Source organism: Anomaloglossus baeobatrachus, chromosome 1 (assembly GCF_048569485.1).
Source record: "Anomaloglossus baeobatrachus isolate aAnoBae1 chromosome 1, aAnoBae1.hap1, whole genome shotgun sequence".
Taxonomy (NCBI): Eukaryota; Metazoa; Chordata; class Amphibia; order Anura; family Aromobatidae; genus Anomaloglossus; species Anomaloglossus baeobatrachus.
This window is the reverse complement of record NC_134353.1, coordinates 811,686,105-811,703,500: the sequence shown is the minus strand read 5'-3', so window position 1 is coordinate 811,703,500 and position 17,396 is coordinate 811,686,105. Positions and strand designations below refer to the sequence as shown.

General features: G+C 49.9%; 1 protein-coding gene across 19 annotated transcripts in view; it reads left to right on the top strand.

Moving 5' to 3' along the window:
• Positions 1 to 3,879: 3,879 nt before the first annotated feature.
• Positions 3,880 to 17,396, top strand: part of PPIP5K2 (diphosphoinositol pentakisphosphate kinase 2) — a 215,561-nt gene continuing 202,044 nt past the window's right edge. For all 19 annotated transcript variants that reach the window (XM_075325050.1, XM_075325053.1, XM_075325052.1 and 16 more), the window contains exon 1: positions 3,880 to 4,063. The gene's annotated coding sequence lies outside the window, so the exon portion shown is untranslated. The remainder of the gene's footprint in view (positions 4,064 to 17,396) is intronic.

Sequence of the window (17,396 nt, the reverse complement as noted above, 5' to 3'; positions counted from 1 at the left end):
GGTCTGTCACTCTCTACCTCTCCTTCATGTATAGTGTGGGGTCTGTCACTCTCTACCTCTCCTTCATGTGTAGTGTGGGGTCTGTCACTTTCTACCTGTCCTCCATGTGTAGTGTGGGGTCTGTCACTCTCTACCTGTCCTTCATGTGTAGTGTGGGGTCTGTCACTCTCTACCTGTCCTCCATGTGTAGTGCGGGGTCTGTCACTCTCTACCTGCCCTCCATGTGTAGTGTGGGGTCTGTCACTCTCTACCTGTCCTCCATGTGTACTGTGGGGTCTGTCACTCTCTTCCTGTCCTTCATGTGTAGTGTGGGGTCTGTCACTCTCTTCCTGTCCTTCATGTATAGTGTGGGGTCTGTCACTCTCTACCTGTCCTTCATGTGGGGTCTGTCACTCTCTACCTGTCCTTCATGTGTAGTGTGGGGTCTGTCCCTCTCTACCTGTCCTTCATGTGGGGTCTGTCACTCTCTACCTGTCCTTCATGTGGGGTCTGTCACTCTCTACCTGTCCTCCACGTGTAGTGCGGGGTCTATCGCTCTCTACCTGTCCTCCATGTGTAGTGTGGGGTCTGTCACTCTCTTCCTGTCCTTCATGTGTAGTGTGAGGTCTGTCACTCTCTACCTGTCCTTCATGTGTAGTGTGGGGTCTGTCACTCTCTACCTGTCCTCCATGTGTAGTGTGGGGTCTGTCACTCTCTTCCTGTCCTCCATGTGTAGTGTGGGGTCTGTCACTCTCTACCTGTCCTCCATGTGTAGTGCGGGATCTTTCACTCTCAACCTGTCCTCCATGTGTAGTGTGGGGTCTGTCACTCCCTTCCTGTCCTTCATGTGTAGTGTGAGGTCTGTCACTCTCTACCTGTCCTCCATGTGTAGTGTGGGGTCTGTGACTCTCTACCTGTCCTCCATGTGTAGTGCGGGGTCTGTCACTCTCTACCTGTCCTCCATGTGTAGTGCGGGGTCTGTCACTCTCTACCTGTCCTCCATGTGTAGTGTGGGGCCTGTCACTCTCTACCTGTCCTCCATGTGTAGTGTGGGGTCTGTCACTCTCTACCTGTCCTCCATGTGTAGTGTGGGGTCTGTCACTCTCTACCTGTCCTCCATGTGTAGCGTGGGGTCTGTGCTCTCTACCTGTCCTCCATGTGTAGTGTGGGGTCTGTCACTCTCTACCTGTCCTCCATGTGTAGTGTGGGGTCTGTCACTCTCTATCTGTCCTCCATGTGTAGTGTGGGGTCTGTCACTCTCTTCCTGTCCTCCATGTGTAGTGTGGGGTCTGTCACTCTCTACCTGTCCTTCATGTGGGGTCTGTCACTCTCTACCTGTCCTTCATGTGTAGTGTGGGGTCTGTCCCTCTCTACCTGTCCTTCATGTGGGGTCTGCCACTCTCTACCTGTCCTTCATGTGGGGTCTGTCACTCTCTTCCTGTCCTTCATGTGTAGTGTGAGGTCTGTCACTCTCTACCTGTCCTTCATGTGTAGTGTGGGGTCTGTCACTCTCTACCTGTCCTCCATGTGTAGTGTGGGGTCTGTCACTCTCTTCCTGTCCTCCATGTGTAGTGTGGGGTCTGTCACTCTCTACCTGTCCTCCATGTGTAGTGTGGGGTCTGTCACTCTCTACCTGTCCTCCATGTGTAGTGTGGGGTCTGTCACTCTCTACCTGTCCTCCATGTGTATTGTGGGGTCTGTCACTCTCTACCTGTCCTTCATGTGTAGTGTGGGGTCTGTCACTCTCTACCTGTCCTCCATGTGTAGTGTGGGGTCTGTCACTCTCTACCTGTCCTTCATGTGTAGTGTGGGGTCTGTCACTCTCTACCTGTCCTCCATGTGTAGTGTGGGGTCTGTCACTCTCTTCCTGTCCTTCATGTGTAGTGTGGGGTCTGTCACTCTCTTCCTGTCCTTCATGTGTAGTGTGGGGTCTGTCACTCTCTACCTGTCCTTCATGTGGGGTCTGTCACTCTCTTCCTGTCCTTCATGTGTAGTGTGGGGTCTGTCACTCTCTACCTGTCCTCCATGTGTAGTGTGGGGTCTGTCACTCTCTACCTGTTCTCCATGTGTAGCGTGGGGTCTGTCACTCTCTACCTGTTCTCCATGTGTAGTGTGGGGTCTGTCACTCTCTTCCTGTCCTTCATGTGTAGTGTGGGGTCTGTCACTCTCTACCTGTCCTCCATGTGTAGTGCGGGGTCTGTCACTCTCTACCTGTCCTCCATGTGTAGTGTGGGGTCTGTCACTCTTTACCTGTCCTCCATGTGTAGTGTGGGGTCTGTCGCTCTCTACCTGTCCTCTATGTGTAGTGTGGGGTCTGTCACTCTCTACCTGTTCTTCATGTGTAGTGTGAGGTCTGTCACTCTCTTCCTGTTCTCCATGTGTAGTGTGGGGTCTGTCGCTCTCTACCTGTCCTCCATGTGTAGTGTGGGGTCTGTCACTCTCTACCTGTTCTTCATGTGTAGTGTGGGGTCTGTCACTCTCTACCTGTCCTCCATGTGTAGTGTGGGGTCTGTCACTCTCTACCTGTCCTCCATGTGTAGTGTGGGGTCTGTCACTCTCTACCTGTCCTCCATGTGTAGTGTGGGGTCTGTCACTCTCTACCTGTCCTCCATGTGTAGTGTGGGGTCTGTCACTCTCTACCTGTTCTTCATGTGTAGTGTGGGGTCTGTCACTCTCTACCTGTCCTCCATGTGTAGTGTGGGATCTGTCACTCTCTACCTGTCCTCCATGTGTAGTGCGGGGTCTGTCGCTCTCTTCCTGTCCTCCATGTGTAGTGTGGGTCAGTCACTCTCTTCCTATCCTCCATGTGTAGTGTGGGGTCTGTCGCTCTCTACCTGTTCTCCATGTGTAGTGTGGGGTCTGTCACTCTCTACCTGTCCTCCATGTGTAGTGTGGGGTCTGTCACTCTCTACCTGTTCTTCATGTGTAGTGTGGGGTCTGTCACTCTCTACCTGTCCTCCATGTGTAGTGTGGGGTCTGTCACTCTCTACCTGTCCTCCATGTGTAGTGTGGGGTCTGTCACTCTCTACCTGTCCTCCATGTGTAGTGTGGGGTCTGTCACTCTCTACCTGTCCTCCATGTGTAGTGTGGGGTCTGTCACTCTCTACCTGTCCTCCATGTGTAGTGTGGGGTCTGTCACTCTCTACCTGTCCTCCATGTGTATTGTGGGGTCTGTCACTCTCTACCTGTCCTTCATGTGTATTGTGGGGTCTGTCACTCTCTTCCTGTCCTCCATGTGTAGTGTGGGGTCTGTCACTCTCTACCTGTCCTCCATGTGTAGTGTGGGGTCTGTCACTCTCTACCTGTCCTTCATGTGTATTGTGGGGTCTGTCACTCTCTTCCTGTCCTCCATGTGTAGTGCGGGGTCTGTCACTCTCTACCTGTCCTTCATGTGTAGTGCGGGGTCTGTCACTCTCTACCTGTCCTTCATGTGTAGTGTGGGGTCTGTCACTCTCTACCTGTCCTCCATGTGTAGTGTGGGGTCTGTCACTCTCTACCTGTCCTCCATGTGTAGTGTGGGGTCTGTCACTCTCTACCTGTCCTTCATGTGTAGTGTGGGGTCTGTCACTATCTTTTGTACTAATCAGCAAGTGGCAAACTTCTGCAGTTATGAAGCTTCCTCCATACCCTTTCCTTTATTTTTTTTTTTTAGTTTGTAGATGTGGGACCTCAGAATGAAAGTTACAGGCACCAGTTACTGGGGGCTTTCTGTACACAACTGCTTAGCGACCGCCATTACTACATTCCACACAACCGGATGGTTTGAGGCCACGTGACATCAATCATCATTTCGCAGACTCTGCCATCTTGCCTGAACATACCGAATAGCGCCATTTTTATGATGGGCAAGGTGTTGTACGGATTGCCTGATGGGGCAAAACAACTCACAATGCAAACGAGCAGCAACAGCATGTGCAGTGTTTCCAACGCGACCTAAGATCCCCCAGCAGAGGCGCCTTCTCCCCGCCCCTCCGAGCCGCTCTCACTAGACGGATGGTAGGGACGGAAGTTTGTGGCTGGTGCATCAATGAGGAAAGCCTGTGCATGGCGGGGGAAGCGGAGAGGTGACCTGGCCGGAGAGGAGGTGAGGCTGCGGGGGGCTGACCGTGCCGGAAAGGGGGTGAGGCTGCGGGGATGTGGGGGGCTGACCGTGCTGGAGAGGGGGTGACTGTACCAGACGCAGTGTCCCTGCGCCCGGCATTACAGGGGATTACACCGGTCACAGTCACCATCATGTCCTCTATCTCCGCTCATGTAGTGAGCACGGCTACTGTGTGCAGGGATGGAGAGCCTGCCCCGCGGCTATGGCAGTGCTGGCAGCATCACCCAGCGGCAGGGCAGAGGTGTGCGGATGTACGGGCCGCTGCTACAGAGGCTTCAGAGAACGGTCTGCTCCCCCACTGTGGCAACTGGGAGGGGCTGACCTCACACTGTGGCAACTGGGAGGGGCTCCCCTCACACACTGTGGCAACTGGGAGGGGCTGCCCTCACACACTGTGGCAACTGGGAGGGGCTGCCCTCACACACTGTGGCAACTGGGAGGGGCTCCCCTCACACACTGTGGCAACTGGGAGGGGGCTCCCCTCACACACTGTGGCAACTGGGAGGGGGCTCCCCTCACACACTGTGGCAACTGGGAGGGGCTCCCCTCACACACTGTGGCAACTGGGAGGGGCTGCCCTCACACTGTGGCAACTGGGAGGGGCTGCCCTCACACACTGTGGCAACTGGGAGGGGCTGCCCTCACACACTGTGGCAACTGGGAGGGGCTGCCCTCACACACTGTGGCAACTGGGAGGGGCTCCCCTCACACACTGTGGCAACTGGGAGGGGCTGCCCTCACACTGTGGCAACTGGGAGGGGGCTCCCCTCACACACTGTGGCAACTGGGAGGGGCTGCCCTCACACACTGTGGCAACTGGGAGGGGGCTCCCCTCACACAGTGTGGCAACTGGGAGGGGGCTCCCCTCACACAGTGTGGCAACTGGGAGGGGGCTCCCCTCACACAGTGTGGCAACTGGGAGGGGGCTCCCCTCACACAGTGTGGCAACTGGGAGGGGCTGCCCTCACACTGTGGCAACTGGGAGGGGCTGCCCTCACACACTGTGGCAACTGGGAGGGGGCTCCCCTCACACAGTGTGGCAACTGGGAGGGGCTGCCCTCACACACTGTGGCAACTGGGAGGGGGCTCCCCTCACACAGTGTGGCAACTGGGAGGGGGCTCCCCTCACACAGTGTGGCAACTGGGAGGGGGCTCCCCTCACACAGTGTGGCAACTGGGAGGGGGCTCTCCTCACACAGTGTGGCAACTGGGAGGGGGCTCCCCTCACACAGTGTGGCAACTGGGAGGGGGCTCCCCTCACACAGTGTGGCAACTGGGAGGGGGCTCCCCTCACACTGTGTGGCAACTGGGAGGGGGCTCCCCTCACACACTGTGGCAACTGGGAGGGGGCCTCTTAGAGCCACTGGTCACACAGAAATGGATTTTGGTGCAAAATCTGCTTCTGTCCAGACGACCTCTGATCCCCGGTCATGTGTTGGGGATTTCTCCATCCCTGTTCATGTGCAGCAGAGGGGGTCTGCCAGGGACGGACCCCACAGTGTGGATAGACCCTTCGTCCTGCCATTGGCACAGCAGAATATCGGAGCAGACATTACTCCAATGTGAGGGGTACCCTGCTGTAATCTTGTCTCATGAGGCTCCTTCTTGATCAGGCCTTTACATTGCATTCTTCCTGTGTATATACACGCATGCAGTATATCACAAAAGTGAGTACACCCCTCACATTCTTGTAAATATTTTATCTTTTCCTGGGAGAACACTGAAGATCTGACACTGTGATACAATGTAATGTAGTCAGTGTGCAGCTTGTATAAGGCCCTGTGCGCACCAGAAAATGGAGTTTTCTTAAGAAAATTCCGCAGCCTCTGAAAGGTTAAACGCAGCAAACTGCACCCGAATACTGCATGCGGTTTTGCCGTGGTATTGCCGCGTTTTTTTCCGCAGGTTGTTCCCTGTGATTTTTTTTTTTTTACCATTATCTGCGGCAAAACCCGCAGGGGCAAAAAAAACGCAGTGTGCGCACGGCATTTTTTAATCCCCATAGGTTTTGCTGGGGAAGGATTGCAGAAAGGTTATAACCATTTTCTGCAGCATTCCTTCAGTGAAAATCCGCAGCGTGCGCACAGGGCCTCAGTGTAAATTTAGTGTCCTCTAAATAACTCATCACACAGCCTTTAATGCCAAAAGCGCTGGCAACAAAAGTGAGTACACCCCTAAGTGAAAATGGCCTAAGTGTAAATATTTTATGCGGCCACTATAATTTTGAAGTACTGTTTTAAAATGAACAAAATTTTCCAATCTTGATCTATTCAGCATTGAGCCTGAGCACTACTCATAAATTCCCAGACATCCAGCCTTGGCTGTGACCAGTGAGGGTATTAGGCCGGGGCCACACGGGGCACTAGTGCGATGCTCGCAGGACACTCGGCTCACGCAGGCAGCACAGCAGGAGCCGAGTGTCATGCGAGTATCCTTGCGGTCCGATCATGCGATTGAACCTCAGCTGCGGGAGGCGTACAGGTGGCTGAGGAAGGGATTTCTCTCCCTCTCTCCTCCATAGCCGGCTATTGCGATTCTCGCTCTGCACGCACAGTACACCGGAGTACCGCGAGTGCAGTGCGATTTTTCTCTCGCCCCATTCACTTGAATGGGTGCGAGAGAAAGAGTCTCAGCTTACAATCGCAGCATGCTGCGACTGTTTTCTCGGTCCGATCAGGGCGGAGAAAATAAAATAATCGCTCATGTGTGCTGACACATAGGGTAAAATTGGGCCGAGTGGAATGCGATGTTTTATCGCACTCCACTCGCACCGATTTTCTCGCCTTGTGGCTTAGGCCTAAATGATGGTCTACACTAAGTAGTCTTCTGCCACATTAAGTGCACATGGGCAGATCACCAAGATCCGCTGCTGGCAGCTCTTTGCAGTTGCCAACCAGTGACATCCAAGAGGTGCTCAGCGAGGAACCATGCCACACACCCTGCTGACCATGGTAGCACATTTACTGCTTGCAGTACCACGAGCAACATGCGGCCTGGTATTGTTGTGTTGAAAAACTGCTTCTGTTACACTTTCACAAGGCGATATTACGCTGGTCCAACTCCCAGGGTTATGGTGTGGGGTGGCATAGTGTGCAGTAGCCAGACCTCACCCTGCAATGAAGTCTAGAAGGTTCCGGCTGCTGTACATTATGCCACCCCACACCATAATCCTGGGAGTAGGACCAGTGTGACGTTGCCTTGGAAAGGCCTCTTCTTGGCATTGCTCACTTGATCGCATCAGTTTTGAAGGATGGCACGTAGTGATCCATTCTGTATTGAAAGCAAAATTAGATGTCACATTCCAAGCCTAAGGGGTCATCCATTGTCTACACAAACCATCAGAAGGCTTGTGCACCACCCTTGGCTACGAGCCAGACGTCCATCTACAGGTGTCCATTGACTGCTTCCCACCATTCTCAAATGCTGTCATGGTGCAGAGCCGGATGAGGACTGGCAGGAAGACTTTTTTTCTTCAGAGATGAGTCCACTTTTGGACGAAATGATTGCTGGAGAATGGTCTGGAGACGACATGGGCAATGCCCAGAGTCCTCCTTCATGGGGGAATGTGAGTGTTCTAGTAGCTGGTTTTCCATCATTGACACCTCCATGCCACATGTTGTTCGTTCTACAGTGAGCAGCCAGCATGGTGTAAACGTGCCCGGTGGCCTGCAGCGTCTCCGGACTTGTCTCCCGTTAGCACATCTGGGACGTCATTGGTCGGCAATTATAATAGGAGCTGCCAGCAGCGCATGTTGATGATTTTTCTAGCCCCAGTGTTCTCAGTATGGCAAAACATTCCTCAGACATTAATACCCTCATCAATATCCACCAAGGATGTAAGTGCGGGGATTTGTGTTTGTGCTGCTCATACTTCATACTGTTAAAAAAAATATATTTTTTTTTTGTCTTTTTATAATTTCTTTATTAACCCTATCAGTCCTGTGAGTGCCATAATTCCAAGACTTTTTCTTAGTGTTGTAATTTCAATGTGGAGCAGTGTATGTGTAATATATATTGAGTGGTTTTGCCAATAAATATTAATGGCTTCCGGTCCCTATCCCTCCACCTCCCCCAATACAAAGTAGTGGTAGAGATTAGCGGCTAATGGAGGTCACGTGGAGAGGATGGCCATTATTCATTATAAGGTATGACCTGACCATCAACTGAGAAGAAAGGAGCTCTGGAGTGTAGGGACCCTGCCGTGCTGATGATCTGCTCTTCAGGCAGGATATAGAGCCGGAGGAGCTGATCAGGTTGATAGTTTTCAGAGCATCTGGTATTTTATTCATTTAAGTCCCTGGTGTTTGTAAGGATGAGCCCTGTGGGCGGAGCTACTTAGTGATTGACAGCCTCCCCTGTATAATAGGTGACAGTCACTAGTAGGACCGCCCACTGGACTCATATCCATAATAACACCTGGATTTCAATGAATAAAATACTAGTTATACCGAATCTTTTCCAACAATCCTATATATTTGCTCAGCCTTTCCTTCTCTATAATGTGGTGTCCACAAATTGGACTGTAAAATGGGACTGGTTCCGTTTAAAGGACTGCTGTCTGCACAGAATGACTGTTCAAACCAAGCTCGTATCATGGTGAATGAATGAACAAGTACCTGCTTTAGTTTTATGCCTGATCTGTGCTGGTTGGGACTTGTCTACCTCTCCTTGGCGAGACATGGATTGCTGTGTCGGGGCTATAGAAAAGGTTAAAGTAATTTACCCCCCAACTACATAAATGTCTATGCATGTCTTTGCCACCTTTTACATCTTCTATCTGTTGCTGCATTCCTCAGTAATTGGCGCTGTGTATATGAGGCGGTAAGTGCTGGGTGTGACTGGTCTTATCCAGCCTCCTGAGCTTGTTTCCCATTCAGCGGCAGCCTCTTTAGCTTGGTTGATAACTCACGGTCTGTGACATCTGTCCCCAGACAAGGAAATCAGGCAGTCCGAATTCTACCAAGCTAAAGAGGCTGAACTGGGTGGGAAAAGTGTCTCGGGAGGCGTCACCTCTGCATATAACGCATGTATGTACATAAACACTAATCACCCTGGAATACAGCTGCAGATACAATGTTGGATTGACACTTTAAAGCCCTGATTGTCCACATTTGTGGGATGAGAGGGGGCGGGGATGACCTTACTGACAGATTCCCTTTAATCTGATGAAGCTCCTCACTCATCTGACCGCTCCTACTCCTTTGTTACATTGACCAGAAGTTACTTATGTGTCCTCATTAAATTACTATTTTGGGTTATGTAGAGATCAAAGGGATATTTTCAAAAGAAAAAAACAAAAAGAATGCAGAATATATAATGGGCACAGTTGACACATTACTAACTTAAAGGGAATCTGTCTGTGGGTTTTTGCTGCTCCGTTTGAGAACAGAGTGATGTAGGGGCAGAGACCCTGATTCCAGTGATGTCATTTACTGAGCTGTCTGCTGTAATTTTGATAAAATCACCAGTTCTCTGAATGTTGAGCTCTGGATCAATCCCGCCCACAACGAATGGCTCCTTTCTGCCCATGCACAGTGTACATAAAAAGCTGTCAATCAGTGGTGGGGTTTTACAGAGCTCATGAATATGGATGACCACATGGCAGCAGGTTTACTAGTGATCTATTGATTGAACAGTATTTTATCAAAACTACAGCAAGCAGCTCAGTATGGCTGCTTTCACACATCCGGTTTTAGCAGCGCGGCTAAATCCGGCTCTAAAACCTATACAACAGATGCGGCGAAAAAACCACATCCTTTGCATACGTTTTTACATGCGGCCCGTCCGTGTTTTGCCGGTTGCGGCACGCTACTGAGCATGCGCAGTGCAAAAAAAGTGCATGCGGCGGCCGGATGCGTTTTTTGCCGCATCCATAGGCATGCATTGCAAAAAGCGCCGCATCGGCCAGAATCGGCGTTATGCGTTTTTTTTTGCCGGACAAAAAAACGTGCCAGGCAACGTTCCATCCGGCCGCCGCATGGGCTAAATATGCCGCATCTGGCAAAAACCGGCCCGAACGCAAGGCCATGCGGCACAATCCGGCACTAATGAAAGTCTATGCGGAAAAAATGCAACCAGCGGCAAAAAAAAAAACGGTTGCGTATTTTCTGCAAAGAGCCGGATTGTGCCGCTTAGCAAAAACCGGATGTGAGAAAGCAGCCTTAGTTGACACATCACTGGACAGATTTCCTTTAAATTCCCTGCTGCTCCGGTGACTATGCTCCTGCTGTTTGCGGGTCAGTTTACTTCCCAGCAGTGGCTGTACGGGTATGGATGTAGTAGCCAATTCACTATATTTACAGGGTGTGAATGGAAACTGTCAACAAGCATGTGATCAGACTGTGTACCTGAGAGCTTGTAATGATGGAGTCTCTAGTAGCTGAATTTTTGCAGCATGTTTGCTATAGGGATGCACTTGATAAAAAAACAAAAACCCAATCATTTCGCCAGAGGAATTCCGCAAAATAAATCGAAAGGAAATAGTGTTGCAGGTTTTGTGCAGAATTTCAAATATCGTTGTCTAGGATAAAACTTATAAAAAAAAAAAACCCCAAAAAGCCCGTCCATGCGTTAAATGACCTGTGTGCACCGCGCTTTTGTTTTCTTACTGTTATGGCTATGTGCCTCCTGTAGTGGGTATTTCTGGGCAGAAAACACGCCATGTGCGACGTTCCCACATAGAGGACACATGCTATGATTCAGAGCCAGCTCCAAGGCTGCAGAATTGGGAGTTCTGCTCTTGACTTAGGCTAGTTTCACACTACGTCTTTTTAACATCCGCTGAAAACGTTTTTTTAGCGGAAGTACGGATCCTGCTTTGACAGCAAATAACGTATGCAAACGCATATGTTATTTTGCAGGATCCTGCACTGGATGTTAGGGGCGGGCAAAGGAGTCATGTGATCGGGATTGAGGGGAGCTAGACTGGGAGGAGGCTTCTGACAGCTGCATATGCTGGTAACCAAGGTAAACATCGGCCTTGGATACCCGATATTTACCTTGGTTACGAGTGTCTACAGCTGCTAGGAGCCGGGCTGCGTGGAGAGAGAGAGAGAGAGAGAGAGAGAGAGAGAGAGAGAGAGAGAGAGAGAGAGAGAGAGAGAGAGAGAGAGAGAGAGAGAGAGAGAGACCGACCGACCGACCGACCGACCCTGTCCATGTACCGGGCATGCTCAGTACAGAATCAGGATCCTGTTATAACGCAACTGAACGACTTTTGGTAGGCAGGATCCAGCACTCATTGACATGCATTGCAGCTCGCGGCGCAATGTCAAGGATCCTGTGACATACGTTAATTTGACAAAGCCAAAAAACGCTACATGTTGCGTTTTTGAAACATGTTAAATTAACGCAAAATGACGGATCCTGCGTCTAACGGACGCAAACGAATGCAAACGGAAGTGGACGTGAGTCCATTGAAAATGCATTAAACACAAAACGGATTTGCACAGGATCCGTACTTCCGTTAAAAAAACGTTTTCAACGGATGTTAAAAAGACGTAGTGTGAAACCAGCCTTACAGTATAAGTGGTAATGCAGGAGCAATATAGCTTTTTACTCCACTTCTTATGTAAAATAATAATAATGTATCTGTAAGCTGGAATGATGGGAAGGTTTCCTTTGACTTGCAGCTTTTCTGCTGACACACAGGCCAGTGTGTAGATGGAGTGTAGTGAAATAACCAGCTATTACTCACTTCCTGAGCTCGTATCGCCCGGCTCATATGTGCGGCTTAGGACGGGTTTAATAAGTCATTGCACAAGTCGATGCAGGTTAAAAGGCGCCTGTTACTCCCAACGACTGGTGGAAAGGATTTCATACGTTTTGTTAAGTTCATGTTGCTGTATCGGCCATGTTGAAGGTTAAAGCAGCGCTCCAGCTTTTCTTTTATTTCCTAATTAGAGAAGTGCTTTTAAATCTGACCCCTGTGTTATATTCTCTCGGGTGTCTTCATGCGCTATTGCTGCTGCTCCTGTCGGGCTCGGTGATTTGTGACCTGTCAGCAACCCCAGTGTTTTATGGATCGTGCCCAGAGGTCATATCTAAATACAAGTCTAGGAGAGCCTCGTTCTGGTCCTCAAAGAGTTGTATTTAGAGCTTATTATGTAAATTCTGACTTCTGGCTAGTCAGAAGTTACTGTCACAAGATGACATTGCGGGACTGGAGCAGCGTCGGTAAGTGGTGAAGGTAAGTATACGACAGGGGAGTTGGATTTAGGCTAAGGGCGCACAGGTATTTAGCATCAGATGCGTTACACTAATGAACCTCGGCTCTTGCTCTGCTGCAAGTGTAAGCTGAGTGTCATTATACTGTGATGTTATCCTACTATCAGATCACAGCTGCGGAGGAGAGGGAGGGACTAATCTCCCCATCTCCTCCATTATCAGCTGATGCGTATATCGCACTGCACTTCGGTGTCATCTCAGTGAAGTCCGATGTTTCTCTCGCACCCATAGACTTATATGTGTGCGAGTGAAAATGAATCAGATTCCATTCACAGCGTGCTGCGATTGTTTTCTCAGTCCGATTAGGGCTGAGAAAAAAAAATTGCACATGGGAGCGACCCCATGGAGTAACATTGGTTCGAGTGGAATAAGGTTTTTTGTTTTTTTTTAATTTATCACATTCCACTCGCTCCGTTTTACTTGCTTTGTGTCCTTACCCTAAAAGTGCCATCCAGCCCTGGGAAAAAACAAAATGCTGCAGCGATGCTGTAATCTCTGCACTGCAGCTGCTGGGCGCACACAAGGCAGCGTGGCTGTAGTGGGATTGTAGTGCACAGCAGGACATTTATCAAAATCTTATAAAGGAACAGATCATATATATTTTTTTTTTTCCCCAGACTTTTTGACGTCCCAAATCCCATTCTCACATTCGCGATTTATATTCACAAGACTTTTATCTTGGCTAGTGACTTCCAGGCGACGATGTCTGGACCAGCCAAGGGTCTCCTGACCTGAACTCAACAGTCTCATGGGCATATACTATGAAATGTTAGTTCGGGCCAGTGGACCTTCCTCTATGAATGGACCTTTTAAAGGTTTGGTCTGAAGGCAAAGCAATTTATCTGAATCCCTATCTATTTAGTGAGAAAATCTGCTATTTTCTAATATTCTTGTATTAAAAATGCTCTGTCCTTTCCAATCAAAGGGTCCCGTTACACGTAGCGACGTTCCAGCTATCCAAACAACGATACAACCTGGTCAGGATCACTGGTGCGTCGCTACATGGTCGCTAGTTCGCTGGTAAACAGGCAGATCTAATTAACGACGCAGCAACGATACAGCGATCCGTATAACGACCCCGGCAGTCGTTGGGACCCTGTCACACAGCAGCTATTCTGACAACACAGACCTTGATAGAGGCATATTGTTTCCACCCAGCCGTGCCTTTGCGTTGCCTTTTCCACGCCCCTCTGCTCCGATTGGCGGCCACTGCTGCTGCGCTGTCATTCTCGGATTGGGCGGCCTTGCTATTAGAAGGCAACGCAGTAGCGCTTCTTTCCTTTGTTGCACATGAGCACAATGCAGAATATGGTTATGATTGCATATAATTGATAGCTGACCTGCACGCGCTCAGGAATAAAGGATGAAAGCGCTACTACGTTGCCTTCTTTATGGCAAGGTCGCCCAATCATAACGCAGTTGTGACCACCAATCAAAGCTGAGGGGGCGTTGAAAAGACAAAGCCAAAACACACCCGTGTCACTGAGTTTTGAGTCGCCAACAAGGTCGCTCGTTGTTGTTATGGCGTCAAACACAGCGATGCATGCTGCCCAGCAGGACACCAACGATCAAAATGAACCAGGACGTTCAGGTATGATTGGTGATATCGCAGCGGGGGGCCGGTCGCTACTACGTGTCACATGTAGCGAGGTCGCACTTACATCACAAAACCTGTGACGTTTCGGCGATCTCGCTAATGACATCGCTATGTGTAACGGGGCCTTAACAGTTATTGTATTTTATGTTCCTCTGTCTCTCTGATGACTCTTCGTAAAAGAATTCCCAGTCCTGGGATACACAAACAAAACGTCATTAGGGGTAGAGGCTGCAGTCACTGCCGCAACCTTTGCCCCTCACTGAAGCAAAGCGTCCTCAGTGACTCTTGTTTCGGTGGCCGGGCTAGTCTCTCTGTGATATGCACAATGATGGTGCTCTGTGTTGTGAGCTCAGATCAGCGGTGGCTTTCAGAAACCAGTGACCTCACGTGTGGGGCAGCGCTGCTCTCTGCTCGCAGGGTATTCTGACATTGCTGTGTTGCCGGCTCATTACTGTTGATCTGAGCTGATAACAGATTGCGCGCTGTCATTGTGCACATCACACAGGGATTAGCCCAGCCCCTGAAAACAGCATCACTGATGACGCTTCATTTCAGGGAGGGTGCGGAGGCTGTGGCAGTGACCTGAGCCTCAGCCGCCTGGCCTGATGACGCTACGTCTGAGTATCCCACCATGCACTGGGAATTCTCAAATGAAGAGGCATCAGATAAGAAGTACGGAAAGAAAATACAATAGGAGTTAGTGAAGCTAGGGAATTTTTACAAGTGTATTAGAAATTATTTTAGATTATGACACTAAATAGATGGGGATTTCGAATGAAAATTACTTTTGGTCTCCGGACGACCCCCTTTAAATGAAATGACTACCATTCTATGTTTTGTGCAACTTTCCAACCAATATATAAATAATTTGTCTATCACAAAAGTGAGTACACCCCATTTTTATAAATATTTTCTTTTCATGGGACTATGCTGAAGATATCACACCTTTATGCAATGTAAATTAGTCAGTGTACAGCTGGTGTAACTATGTACATTTAGTGCACCCTCTTAATAAAGGTACTTTCACATTTGCGTTGTATGGCATCTGTTGTAATGCGCCACCTTGAGAAATTACGGTAACCTTTGCAGGAATCAATTTATTCCTCATACGCTTCTATTAAGGACGGATTGCAACGGATGGTCTTGCGTTGCATCTGCCCCGCGGCGCATCAGTCGTTTTGTCAGTGACCGTCGGGCGGAAGAAATGCGCAATGTAACGTTTTGTTTGTGTAAAAAAAAAAAAAAATGTACTCTGCCTCTCTTTCGCTCTCGCTCTCTTTCGCTCTCGCTCTCTTTCGCTCTCGCTCTCTTTCGCTCTCGCTCTCTTTCGCTCTCGCTCTCTTTCGCTCTCGCTCTCTTTCGCGGTCATGTCTAGCACCTTTACCTTCAGTTTCTTTAGCAAGGCAGTGGTTTTCTTGGAGGTGTGCTTTAGGTTATCATGTTTGAATACTACTCTGCAGCTCAGTTTCCAAGGGAGGGGATCATGCTTTGCTTCAGTATGACACAGTACATGTTGGTATTCATGGTTCACTCAATGAACTGAGCTGCTGAAAGCTGCAGCACTCATGCAGCCCCATACCATGACAATCCCACCACCATGTTTGACTGTAGGCAAGACACACTTGTCTTTGTACTCCTCACCTGGTTGCCACCACTCACACTTGACACCACCTGAACCAAATAAGTTTATCTTAAGGTCCAGTCACACTAAGCAACTTACCAGCGATCCCAACAACGATAGGGATCGCTGGTAAGTTGCTAGGAGGTTGCTGGTGAGATGTCACACTGCGACGCTCCAGCGATCCCACCAGCAACCTGACCTGGCAGGGATCGCTGGAGCGTGGCTACACGAGTTGCTGGTGAGCTCACCAGCAACCAGTGACCAGCCCCCAGCGCCGCGTGGAAGATGCTGCGCTTGGTAACTAAGGTAAATATCGGGTAACTAACCCGATATTTACCTTGGTTACCAGCTCACGCAGCTACACGTGCAGAGAACAGGGAGCAGCGCACACTGAGCGCTGGCTCCCTGCTCTCCTAGTACAGCACACATCGGGTTAATTACCCGATGTGTGCTGCAGCTACATGTGCAGGGAGCAGCGCACAATGCTTAGCGCTGGCTCCTGGCTCTCCTAGTTACAGCACACATCGGGTTAATTAACCCGATGTGTCCTGCAGCTACATGTGCACAGAGCAGGAGCCGGCACTGACAGTGAGAGCGGCGGAGGCTGGTAACAAAGGTAAATATCGGGTAACCAAGGACAGGGCTTCTTGGTTACCCGATGTTTACATTGGTTACCAGCCTCCGCAGAAGCCGGCTCCTGCTGCCTACACATTTAGTTGTTGCTGTCTCGCTGTCACACACAGCGATCTGTGCTTCACAGCAGGACAGCAACAACTAAAAAATGGCCCAGGACATTCAGCAACAACCAACGACCTCACAGCAGGGGCCAGGTTGTTGCTGGATGTCACACACAGCGACATCACTAGCAACATCGCTGCTACGTCACAAAAGTTGTTCGTTAGCAGCGATGTTGCTTAGTGTGACGGGGCATTTAGACTCCTTAGACCACAGGACATGATTCCAGTAATCTGTGTACTTAATCTGCTTGTTGTCAGCAAACTTTGTGCAGGCTTTATTGTGCATCATCTTAAGGCTATGTGCGCACTAGGCGTTTTTGCCGCGTTTTTAGCGGCGTTTTTTACCGCGTTTTTGTGCTGAAAACGCAGTGACATTGCTTCCCCAGCAATGTCAATGGGTTTTCAGAAGTGCTGTCCTCACACAGCGTTTTTTTTTTAGCTGCGTTTTTGTGGTGACCACAAAAACGCAGCATGTCAATTATTTCTGCGTTTTCCACTGCGTTTTTCACTCATTGAATTCAATGAGATGTTAAAAACGCAATGAATAACGCATATAGCCGCGTTTCTATGACTAAAAACGCAGCTATAAACGCAAGGGGTGGGCACTACAGTGACGTGTACAGGAAGAGGATTCCTTCTGTTGGTAAACACAGAAGCAGGAATCCTCCCGGTACCGTCACCGCTGCCTCCACCTCCCGTCCTGTGCATGTCAGCTCCGTGCGGCGCCATGTCTGGGCGGGAGGTGGAGGCAGCGGCGAAAACCAAAGTGAACAGTAGAAAAAAAAAAATGTCATATACTCACCTGTCCGCAGGGTCCCGGTGCCATGCCCGCTCCCAGCTCCTCCCGGTCCCGCCGCTCTGGCTGTGTGCAGTCTCCCCGGGGCAGGACCTTGCTTGCAGGACCTGGCGCTGATCACCTGATGCAGTCACCTGACGCATCAGCTGATCGTAGTCTCGCCGGCTTTTTCGGCCGGCTATCAGCTGATCCTGCCGTCAGGGGACTTCATCAGCTGATTACCGGCAGCTCCGGCAGCGATCGTATAGGATCAGACTCCTGTCCAATCGATCGCTCCAGGAGCTGCCGGTAATCAGCACAGCACATAAGTGAGTATTTTTTTTTTTTTTTTCTACTGA